Source organism: Castor canadensis, chromosome 19 (assembly GCF_047511655.1).
Source record: "Castor canadensis chromosome 19, mCasCan1.hap1v2, whole genome shotgun sequence".
In the NCBI taxonomy this organism is placed as follows: domain Eukaryota; kingdom Metazoa; phylum Chordata; class Mammalia; order Rodentia; family Castoridae; genus Castor; species Castor canadensis.
In genome coordinates this window covers 41,036,520-41,048,479 of record NC_133404.1, presented here as the reverse complement: position 1 = coordinate 41,048,479, position 11,960 = coordinate 41,036,520, and positions in this window count along the sequence as shown.

Here is an 11,960-nt window from a genome sequence, read left to right as displayed (position 1 = left end):
AGGTCATCCCCAGACAGCCAGGCTGGCTGTCCTGGGCTCACTGTCTCATCTGGAAACTGACTGAAGTCGGGCAGAGCATCCCATTCACCCAGCAACAACCCCTCTCCTCACATCTACAGGGGCTCAGGAACTCATTCCCAAGAGGCTTTGGGGCCAGAGCCACAAAGCAACAGTTTTGGAGCAAGAAGTCAGAAATTGTAAGTTTGCTATTCAGTTCATTGGTGGGGTTCACCTTGTCTGGTGCTAATCGGAAAGCGAGTGAATGACAAGTTCTACTGAGGTAGCAGGGAGCAGGAGAAAGAAGTCACTGGGCTCCCAACAGGCTGGGATCTGCCTTGGAGAGGTTCCCATGCCCTTCCACTCGGTCCCTTCCAGCTGGGGACGCAGAAGTGGGCTGGGTGCTGGGAGGGAGGTGAGTGAGTGGGGATTAGGCCACAACCTTCCTGTGGCCTTCTGCTACTCCCAATCCTGCCGGACCTGGGGCTTTTGCTGCAGCCCTCTCTAGTTTTGATTTTTCAAGAGAGGACTTGCTGTTCCGGAAGTGGCCTTTGCCTGGACTTAGCCATGAGATGGCTTGTCCAGATGTCCAGCTGGCCTGGCTGGAAAGGATTTGAGCAGACGTCCTATTAAAACAGAACTTTTCTAGGGCATTTCTTCCATGACCTTCCACTCTGCAGCCCAAATTCGCAACCCGGACCCCAGCATGTTCCTTGTTTAAAACCAGTTGCTATAGAGAGTCAGGGTCTTGCCATGTAGCCCAGGCTGGCCTTGAATTTAGGATCCTCGTGTGGCTTCATCCCAGATCCCAGGATTACAAGCATGCTCCACCATGCCCAGCCTGAGGAGGTAACTTTTTTTTTTGCTGCACTGGAGTTTGAATTCAGGGGCTCCTGCTTACTGGGCTCTACCATTTGAGCCATTCCACCAGGTATTTTTTTGTGGTGGGTTTTTTGAGATAGGTCTTGAGAACTATTTGCCTGGGGATTTTTTTTTTTTTATTCATATGTGCATACAATGTTTGGGTCACTTCTGGGGATGTTTTTGAACCATGATCCTTCTGATCTCTGCCTCCTGAGTAGCTAGGATTATAGGCGTGAGCCATGATTGCCCAGCAGGAGGTGACTTTTGAAGGAATAATGTGAGTGCACTTGACCAGCAGCTCAGCAAAGTCAGCATGCAGGTAATATGCGAAGTTGGGACTTGAATCCAGGTCCCAGGCTGTAAATCTTTCTGAACCACACCCCACAGCCTGTCTCAGAGCAGCGGACACACAGGGTGAAAAGACACATGAGGGCACTTCCCAGCTCTGAGCAAGAGACCACTGGCTGGTGCCTAGCGTCAGGGCCGTGGGCACACGGGAGAAATGAGTCAAGACTGCAGGGAGCAGCCAGAGAAACCCAGAATATCCAGCCGCAGTATGGAAAATCACACAAGGAGGAACAGCATCTGAGCCACCATTCACTCTCAGGGAGAAAACACACTCAGACTTTCACACTGAAGGCGTGTTTGTGCCCTGGCCCTGGCCTCCAGCCCTCGGCCTCTCACTTAGAAACAAAAAGCGGTTGTCCCTGCCTGGGCTGGATGTTTGCTCACAGACTATGGTGTGTGTCTGAGCATCTGGGTTGGGAAAGGGGCTTGTTGGGAGGGTGTGGGCTGTGCTGCGTGGCTTAGGCAATGTCTGCCCACATTTGGGGGCAGAGACTTCTCTCCTCCACAGCAGCACAGTCAGGCAGTGTTGACATATACATGGAAACCAGCATCCTAGAGAGAGTGTGGCCCTGGTCACCTGTCCTCATGGTACATCTTACAGTCTCTCCTCCTGACACAGGCACTGTGTTTAAGTCCCCATCACAGGGGCTGTCCCCACTCCCACACCCCACCCCTCAATGCAGGCAGAGCTCTGCTTTCTGGAGGGTGCATCTTTATCCTGGCATGTCTGCTTTTTGTGTCACCTTCACAGCCTGGTCTGGACCTATCCAAGGGGGATAGTCATTTTGAGGCAGGCTAGTGACAAGGAAAAATCCCATGGGACTCTTGGCTGGCACAGTGAGAATTTTCTCAGCGTATTTCATGCTAAATGCCTTATCTCAGCCCAAAGCCACCCTTTGCAGTTGTAAAATTCTCTTCAGTTGTAAATCCTCTGCAGTGGGAAATTCCTCAAAGACAGGGAGTAGGAGAGGAGTTCTATCCTTGATTACCTCGCAGGTAAATGCCCTCTGCTTGGAGAGTGAACATTGATTGAACTTCAAACAAGCAATTAAAATGCCTGAGAGTAGCTAGGACCACAGGCATAAGCCTCTCGTGCCTGACCTGGGTGACATTGTGACTTCTCTTGTCTAACGCCACACCCCTTATCTACCAGCACATCTTTTGGCTCAACTTCCCAAGCACACATGGCGTTCATCCTCTTATTCAACTTCCTTCCTCCAGCCCAATTATTACTCAAGTTTTAGTGCAAAAGCCTGGGCTCTAGGAGTCCCAAGGCACTAGGCTTGCTCACCTGTAGAAATATGCCAATTAGTCAGACACCAGTGGCTCATGCCTGTAATCCCAGCTACTCAGGAGGCAGAGATCAGAAAGATCGAAGTTCCAAGCCAGTCCAGGCAAATAGGTGACTCGGCCCTATCTTGAAAAAAACCCATCACAAAAAAGGGCTGGTGGAGTGGCTCAAGGTGTAGGTTCTGAATTCAAGCCCCGGTACCACACACACACACACACACACACACACACACATGCGCACAAAATAACAAAGAGAGGGGTAGTGGTGAAGGGCTGAGAACGGAGACTTAACCGATTGGGAAGAATCTATAAAGGGATTCAGTGACCCCAAGTCTGTCTTTGGGGTATCTACATGAGCTTTAGTCTTAAGTAAAGAAAGAATTGGGGCAGGGGGCAGGAGGTATAATAATTAAGCAGTCTTGATCAAATTGTGGTTTGGTTGATCACTGTCTGAGTTCTGGTTCTGCAGATGCCACCCCAACTACCACCACCACCACCACCGAAGTCCTCATTGCTTGAGGGGGAAAATTGTTTCCCAAGAGATGACTGCTCCCAGATGGTCTCGTCGTGGGGTGAGCTGTCTGTGAGTCTCTGCTGTTCCTGGAATCCAAGGTGACAGAAGGTTAGGGTGATGACTGGAGACTTTGGGGTGCCTCTTTGGGGGTCTGGAACAGGGCATTGTGCAAACTGATGGTGAGACACCTCCATTTCTCTTACCTTGGAGCTTGGTTAGACATCACCAGTCTTTTTGTTTTGTAGGACTTGGGTTTGAACTCAGGGCCTCACACTTACTAGGCAGGTGCTCAGCCATGTGAGCCACACCTCCAGCCCTTTTTTGTGTTGGGGATTTTCTAGATGGGGTTGAGGCACGTTAGCAGGCAGGGAAAATAACTTCCCAGGGGCTCTCTTCTCTTGAGCAAACAAAGCCAGCAGGCACTCCAGAAGGTCCTGAAGCATCGCTCTAGAAATAAATCAGAGCTCTAAGTTGTAAATACCCCGAAGGTAAGATAGTGTCTAGAAGAGGCGCCTTTGGTTTGCCTTACTTGTTAAAAAAAAAAAAGGCCTGCCCCATATTTGACCTCCCAGGCCACATGCTCTTACTTAGGACCTCAGAATATTGGTCGCATCTCATACATACAATTAAAAGTTGAAAATTAGCATAAACATACGAGCAGAATAGCCCTTGTGGTGTGATAAGGCTGTGTTAAGTATACCTGTCAGCCACCCTTACCCCTCCTTAAGGTCTGCTCAGATTTTTCCTGCCTTACAACTTATAAGTTGGACTTAAAGACAGGAATGCCTTTGTGCCACCCGGCAAGGGCCCACTACTTCTCTTCTTTCTTTTCTTTCCTTTCAATAAAGTTTTGCTACTGTTTTGTAATTTCTGTCTCCGTCCAGTTCTCCATTCAGGTGATACAGGAACTTGTTGTCTTCTGGATTAGCATCTTCTTAGAATACTCAACTGGGTAATAGGGTCTTTCGGAATATTTGCCCAGGTTGGTCTTGAATTGAGACCTCCAGAAAAGCTAGGATTACAGGCATGAGCCACCTGGCACCCAGGAACTTCACGTTTTTAGATACTCCTGAGTGGCTAACATGCCATCATGCAGCTTTAAGCAGGAGCCTGACCCAGATGTTTAAGACAAGGGAGACAGGCTAGGTTCCTGTGACTCACGCCTGTAAGCCTAGTTACTCAGGAGGCAGAGATCAGGAAGATCAAAGTTCCAAGCTAGCCCAGGCAAATAGTTCTAGAGACCCTATTTCAAAAAAACCCATCATAAAAAAGGGCTGCAGAGTGGTTCAAGTGGTAGAGCACCTGCCTAGCCAAGTGTGAGGCCCTGAGTTCAAACCCCGGTGCTGTCAAAAAACCCAAAAAGCCAAATAAATGGTTCTTTACAAAGTCTTAATTCATTTTAAAGTTTAGGATATTAGGATGTAAGGTTTACAAACGTCATTCCTCCTTAAAAGGCTCTTCATAATCTGAACTCTTGCTTAAGAGATGGAACCTACCTCCTCCTCCATTTTTATCAACTTTCGCCTCTCTGTCAGGCTGAGTTTGACTTTTTTTCCTTTAAGAACCAGACCAAATTTAACAAAATAATAATCTCAAACCAGATTAAAGCACCAGTGGCTCCTTTAATCCTAGCTTCTCAGGAAGTAGAGATCAGAAGGATCCTGGTTCAAGGCCAGCCCAGGCAAATAGTTCTGTGAAACCCAACATAAAACAGGACTGGTGGAGTGGCTCAAGTAGTAGAGTGCCTATCTAGCAAGAGCAAGGCCCTAAGTTCAAGCTCCAATACTATTTTAAAAAAATCCCTACCATACAATATTTCACTGGTAATTTGTAATAAAACTCATCACTCCCATTTTTTTATGGGACTGGGGTTTGAGCTTGGGTTCATGCTTGCAAAGCATATGATCTACCTTTGAGCCATAACTCCAGTCCATTTTGCTCTGGTTTTCTTGAAGATAGGGTCTTGTGGTCTATTTATCCTGGATGGCTTCCAACCATGGTCTTCCAGCTCCCAGCCTTCAAAGTAGCTGGGATTACAAGCTTCTTTGAAATGCTAACAAGCTGAAAGCCACCTTGAGTGTGTAGAGGGACAGAAATAATGACAGGCCTGCTAGCAAGGGAAAGTCTATAGCACACCTAGTGTCTCTGTGTTTTGGGTGGACCTAGGTGACATCTCCCTGTTTTAGCACCCATCCTATCCACCCAGATCCATTGCCTTAATGGTTAGAGGTTGTTAGACATTGTTGGGTCTGGAGACCTAAAAGGCAGATGAGTGGGTATCCCATCCCCCATGGAGAGCACTATGATTCCTGCACCATGAGAAGGAGGTGTAAATCTGCATCCTGAAGAGGAGATACAGGGTCTTGTAGATCTGCCACAGGGCTGATGAGCAAAGTGCTATAAGATTGTTCCCCCACTCCTCAATAAGGGGCAAACAAACCAGCTCATCTAAGAGAGCCTGCGAATCCACGGCAATGAGAAGAGCCCCCCAACCCTTGCCCAAACCCAGAGTTAAACATCCATAAAAGCCCCAGCCTTCACCTGAGCAGGGAGCCACTGGTTTCCGGGCTCCTCTGCACTGCTCTGGCTGTAGCCTTTCCTTTCTGTCTGACAAATCCTATTTTGTGTACCATCCTAGGCTCACAAGTCAATTAGCTGCCTCACGAGCAGTTCTCTGGCCTGTGAAGGCAAGGACCCTAGACATCGGGACACAACATTTCATAACGGCATATAACATTTTGGTGACCATGAAGGGACATCTCTCCTGGACCAAGGTCGGTATGATTTGAGCGCCAAACCAGCAGGTGCATGCCTAAGGTGCCACCGTGAGTCTCCAGTGCCCTGCTGGATGCTTCTGCTGGAGGAAACCCCCTGCTGAGGACTAGCCAAAAGCAGACTTCCCTGTGCTGCTCCCCCTGTCTCTCTCTGTTCCTGTCTTCCTGAGGGACTTTCCTGTCAACAGCTCCTAGCCAACTTTGGCCGCACAGTGATTCTGGCTCTGGGGGTGCTTTTGCTCCCTCCCTGTGAACTGAGACCGAGCCCGGGGTTCCTCGGGTATGCCTTATGCTATGTTGGAGGAAGACCTGATTGGTTGTAGCACCAAGTGATCTTCATCTTTTCCCACCTGCCAGTACCCCCTTCTGCCTGAGGCAGTGACCCAAGAGTGGAGATTTTGTGTGGCTGACACTGTTCCAGTACCATTTAGTGGGAGAGACCTGAAAGCACACCTAATTGTTAATCCCTCAGGCATGTGTTCTGTCTCCTGGCTCTGCCTTCCCCTCCCTTACCTAGGATGTCAGGTCACCTCTTCTGTCCCCACCAGAAGCAGCAGACATATTTTTATTCACACACTGCCTCCCCAGTCCCACCACCTTGTCCGTCACCTCTGTCTGCCTTCCCATCACTATGCTTACTGGATCCTGGTCTCCCATGGAAAACTTGTACCATGGTAGCTCATGACTTTCTTAAGTTACTCCCACACCTAGTTTGTCATGCCCCTTGGTCCACACCAACTTTAAATCAGCTGCTGGGTGCCGGCAGAGACAAAGGTGCCCACAGGAAACTGTGGCTGCACCACACACCGCCCTAACTCCACTCCCACAAGGGGAGGAGGGAAAGCAAACAGGCATGCACGTGCACAGGGACACTGGCCTGTCCCCCAGACTCCTCGGGCACAGCGGTTACACATCCAAAGCCACCAGCCATACCTGGCAGCAAATGTGACCCACTGCCACTTCCCCAAAAAGGGATGAAAAAAATAAATAAGCATGTGCAGGCACGCGTACAGGGGAGGGGGGCGACAGGCCACAGGAGTGGACCTGGGCAGACAGGATCACTCTTCCTGGGCATGGGGGAAGGAAGGGGCACCTTGCGCAAGCTCCACTCCCAGCCCCAACTCACGTCTCAAGCCTGAGCAACCTAGCCCTTGAAGCCAATTCTTATCTCAAGGTTATGGTCCTAAAAAGCACTAATGTAACCTTCCAGAAACAACAAAACAATGAGCGTTGCTATGGTCTCTAAACTTCTCATTTAAAATTTCCTATACTTTTGGCCTCAGCATAAAATTTTCCTCCAAATGTTAACACTCTTCATCCCTCTGTGGCACCGTGATTGCCCTGGGATGCCCTCTGAGTACCCTTCTCTAACTTTACAGGCACTTCTCCAGGTTATGCATCCCTTTGTTGAAGAGGTAGCCTTTGTTAAAGAAGCTGCCTGCTCGTGGTAACATAAGGCAAAAAGGCAGGTTTGCACTGCGTAGTGGGGTGGCCACAGTCCTACTAGTCACTGCATTTTCTTCAGACCTGGCCAGACAGCAGAAGGAATCATGAGACAGGGACACCTGCCCTCATCAGGTCTGATCCCCAGTCAGGGTGCTGACAAAAAGGGAGTCTGACAAGTTCTTCTAGATGGGACCTGCTCCCTCTAGTCTTCTGGCCTCAGTACCCAAGTGGTCTCTGCTGGCCTGTCTACTGAAACATTGGAAGGATCTTGACCCTATTAATCTCAAGGAAAAAATCCTCATCTTTCGTTGTACTGAGGCCTGGTCTCAATATCCCTTAGGTGACCAAGAGAAGTGGCCTTCAGAGGGCTCCTTAAATTATAATGCCATACTCCAATTAGAACTTTTCTGTAAAAGGGAAAAAAAGTAGATGGAAGTTCTTTATATACAGCTTTTCTTTTTTCTCCAGGACCACCCAGAATGGGTCCATAATTGCTATCTAGATACTCAAACACTGGCCATTCTTCATAAGCCACAGGATAAACATGGGGAAGGAGAACCAGAAAAGCCCCTTACCAATGACAAAGCTCCTGTCCCCACTGCTCCACTCTCTGCCCTACCTTCTAAGCCACCTCAATATTCAGAACCTCCTAATAGATGTTTCCTCCTTCAACAGGCAGTGGTAGGAAGAGGGTGAGTCTATGTCACCTTCCATTTATCAGATCTAAGGGAGATTAAAAAAGATCTGTATAGCTATACTGATGCCCCAGACCAATACATCCAGGCCTTTATCTCTGTGATCCAAACCTTTGAATTGGCATGGAAGATATTATGCTTCTCCTGGACCAGACTCTTTCTTCATTAGAAAAGCAATGGGGCCTGGCCCAAGCCACTAATATTGGAGATGATTTCCATCTACAAAGAGCTCCAATACCCATGGCACCAGAAAATGGGGAAATATATATACATATACCCACAGGTGCACAGGCAGTCCCCTTGGCAGATCCACATTGGGATCAAAATGGTGAGGAGGATGAATGGCATCAATGCCACTTCATCCATCTTACAGTGGAAGGGCTAAAAAGGGCCAAAGTTAAACCTCTACACTATTCCCAGGTGACTGTATCACGACAAGGTCCTGATGAAAATCCCCTTACCTTTCTACAGCATCTTAAGGATGTTAGAAGAAAGCATAACACAGTTGACCCAGAGTCACAGGTGGAGAGGTTCTCCTCAAAGATAAATTTCTAACTTGGTCAGCCCCAGATATCTGAGAAAACTCCAAAAGTCTGTGGCTGAAGGGGAAAAAAGTCATTGGACCAACTAATACAGCTAGTCATGTCTGTATACTATAACCAGGACCTTACTAAAGGAGAGAAAAAGATAAGAGACATCATGACCTCATTGCAGCTCTCAGTGGGGCCTACATCCCAAGCTTGGTACCATTGTGGACAGGAGGGGCACTTCTGCAGAGAATGCCCGAAAGGGGGGCAGCCTGGGAGACAGCCCCACCCCCAGGACTCTGCACCATCTGCAAAGGTAACCACTGGAGGTCTAAGTGCCCCCATCTCCAGATGGTAGGCAGAGTGCCACCTCCTATGGATTGATGGGTTCTGGGGCCTCCTGTCCAGGCTCCACTTCTTAACATCAATGCCGAGGAGCCTCAGGTAACCATATGGTAGAAAAGTGAAAGGTCATCTTCTTCCTATACAGTGGAGCCTGTTTCCCTGTCTTATAATTCTCTCCAGGTTGCTGGTCAAATGACAAGGTTATCGTTCGGGGCAAATCTGGCCAGCCCCTAGAGCGCTACTTTATCCGGCCTCTGGCCTGCTCTTCGGGAGACCTCCTCGTCTGTCACTCTTTTCTCATAGTCCCTGAGACTCCAGTGCCCCTGCTGGGATGGGATTTACTATCTCAACTAAAAGCTCAAATTATTCTCCCCCCCAGGTGACTATCTCTGCTGCTCCCTCCTTCAGGAACAAATAGGTCTCAGTGTGGACTGATGGGATGACTGTAGGGTGAGCCAGGATGGCCCTCCCTATTCAAATAAAACTCACCCTCACAGTTTCCACACTTAAAAACAATATCACCTCAAGCCTGAGGGATGAAGAGGCCTCTTACCTTATAAATTCTTCAAAAACCGAGGGCTACTAATTAGTTGCTCCAGCCCCTATAAGACTCCTATTCTTGCAGTCTGCAAGGGACCAAACAAATGGAGGTTGGTTCAAGACCCCTGGCTCTTTAATGAAGCAGTCATTCCCCTTCACCCAATTGTTCCCAATCCCTATACTCTATTGGCTCAAACACCCTCAAAGCCCAATATTACTCTGTACTGGATTTAAAGGACACTTTCTTTTGTATTCCTCTGCATCCTGACAGTCAGCCCCTGTTTGCCTTTGAAGAGCCCTCAAACCCTTCACAGCAACTAACTTGGACAGTTTTGCCACAAGGGTTTAGACACAGATTGGCACTACCCAGAGGCCACCCTTCTTCAATATGTTGATGACCTACTCCTGTGAGGAGCCACAGAGCCTCTCAACTGCAGGGTGACTGAGTCCCTTTTAAACTTTTCTGGCCTCCCAGGGATACAAAGTCACCAAGGAAAAGGCTCAATCATGACTCCCTCAGGTTACCTACATAGGCATGGTCTTAATGGGACAGACTTGCTTCCTGAGTCAGGAGCAGATTGACCCAATCCTCCATTTCCCACTCCCCCAGACCATAAAGCAGCTTAGAGCTTTCTGGGGAGTTACAGGATTTTGCAGAATCTGGATCCTTACATATGCAGCCCTATACCAGCTCCTAAAAGATGCTTGGTGAGGCTCTCAATCCCCTTTAGAATGGGACCTTGAAAACACAAATGGTCACTCCCAACCACCCCAGCACTGAACTTGCCCACCCAAGACTGCTTCCAGCTACAGGTCTATGAAAGGGGGGTGGGGGCAGCTCTTACCAACCCCACTCTGAGGGCCCACTCCACAGCCAGTGGGATATTTGAGTAAAGAACTAGACAGTGTGGCTAAAGGGTGGCCTGGGTGCCTAAGAGCACTAGCAGCAACCTACCTCTTGATCCCAGAGGCCCAAAAATTAATTCTTGGAGGGCCCTTAACCATATGTACCCCACACGATCTAGAGGGGCTGCTAGGAGCTAAAGGAGGACTATGGTTATCCGACAACAGGCTACTTATGTATCAGGCCCAGTTGTTAAAATGTCCAGATCTGAGCCTCCAGATGTGCTCTGCCCTAAATCTGGCATCGCTTCTCCCCACTGAGGGGGAGCCACTCATGCACTCCTGTGAGGAAGTGCTAGCCGAATGTTATTTAGCTGGGCCTGACCTCCTTGACCAGCTGCCCCTGGACCCAGACCTCACTCTCTTTACAGACGGAAGTTCATTCGTCTGAGAGGGAACTAGACGAGCGGGGCAGCTGTGGTCTCTCTCACTGAGACCCTATGGGCTGAACCTCTGCCTCCTTCCACTAGTGCCCGACTGGCTGAGCTGATGGCTGTCATTAAGGCATTATGACTATCTGAGGAAAAACTGCCAACGTCTGTACAGACTCTAAGTACGCCTTCCTGGTCCTACCTGTCCATGTGGCCCTTTGGAAAGAGCGAGGATTGCTAACCACTGAAGGATCTCCTAGCAAACGTTCCAGGGAAATCTTAAACCTCCTAAAAGCAGGTTTACTTCCAAAGCAAATAGCATAATTCACTGCCTCGGACATCAAAGGTCAGAGGATCACGTTCCTAAGAGAAACCAGAGAGCTGATACGGCAGCAAGGGAGGTCACCTGCATGCCTTATGTTCAGGCCCTGCCTCATGGGAACAATCCCTCCTCCCTTCTGGATACCGCCCCAATACTCACCTACCGAGAATTCATAGCCTTCAGAGCGAGGGTATTGCTTAGCTCATACAGGATGAGTAGCCAATGAAAGGTCCTAAAAACCCTACATCAGACCTATCACCTGGGGGCCCATAAGACACTCTCCTTGGCAGGGTGGCTATTTGAGGAGATAAAACTTGGAGGTGCCCTCCAGGATATTATTAGAGGATGTGAAATCTGTCAGCCTAACAACCCCCGCAACACTGCCCTGCCTGTCCCCGGAACTCGGGGACTTCATCCACCTGCCAGGGGCCCAGCCTCTAGATTGCTCCTGGTTCTGGTAGGTACCTTCACTGGGTGGGTTGAAGCACTCCCCTGCTCTTCTGAAAAGGCCTGTGAAGTAATTAAGGTGCAAATTAGCGAGATTATTCCTAGATTTGGACTCCCCCGGACTCTCCAAAGTGATAATGGGCCAGTCTTCCGAGCCAGAGTCACTCAGTGAGTTTCTAAGACTTTGGGAATCAAATATCATCTCCACTGTGCCTGGAGACCCCAGTCCTCAGGCAAGGTTGGGCGAGCCAGTGGGCTACTCAAGAGACACCTGTCTAAATTGGCTCAGGAAACTCGCCTTCCTGGCAAAAATTACTACCTCTAGCCTTAATCCAATTTAGAAATACCCTGAATAAAATGGGCCTTACTCCCTTTGAAGCCTTGTATGGGAGACCCTTTCTCCAAAAAGATTTAATTTTAGACCCTGAAGTAACAAACCTGGTCTCTCATGTCACACAACTAGCCAGGTTCCAGCAGGTCCTCTCTGACATAGGGAGGGAGGCGCCAAAGGCCTCTCCCTGGCTGCCTTTTGTCCTGGAGAGCTAGTCCTTACCAAACTTGCCCATGATCTCTGGGG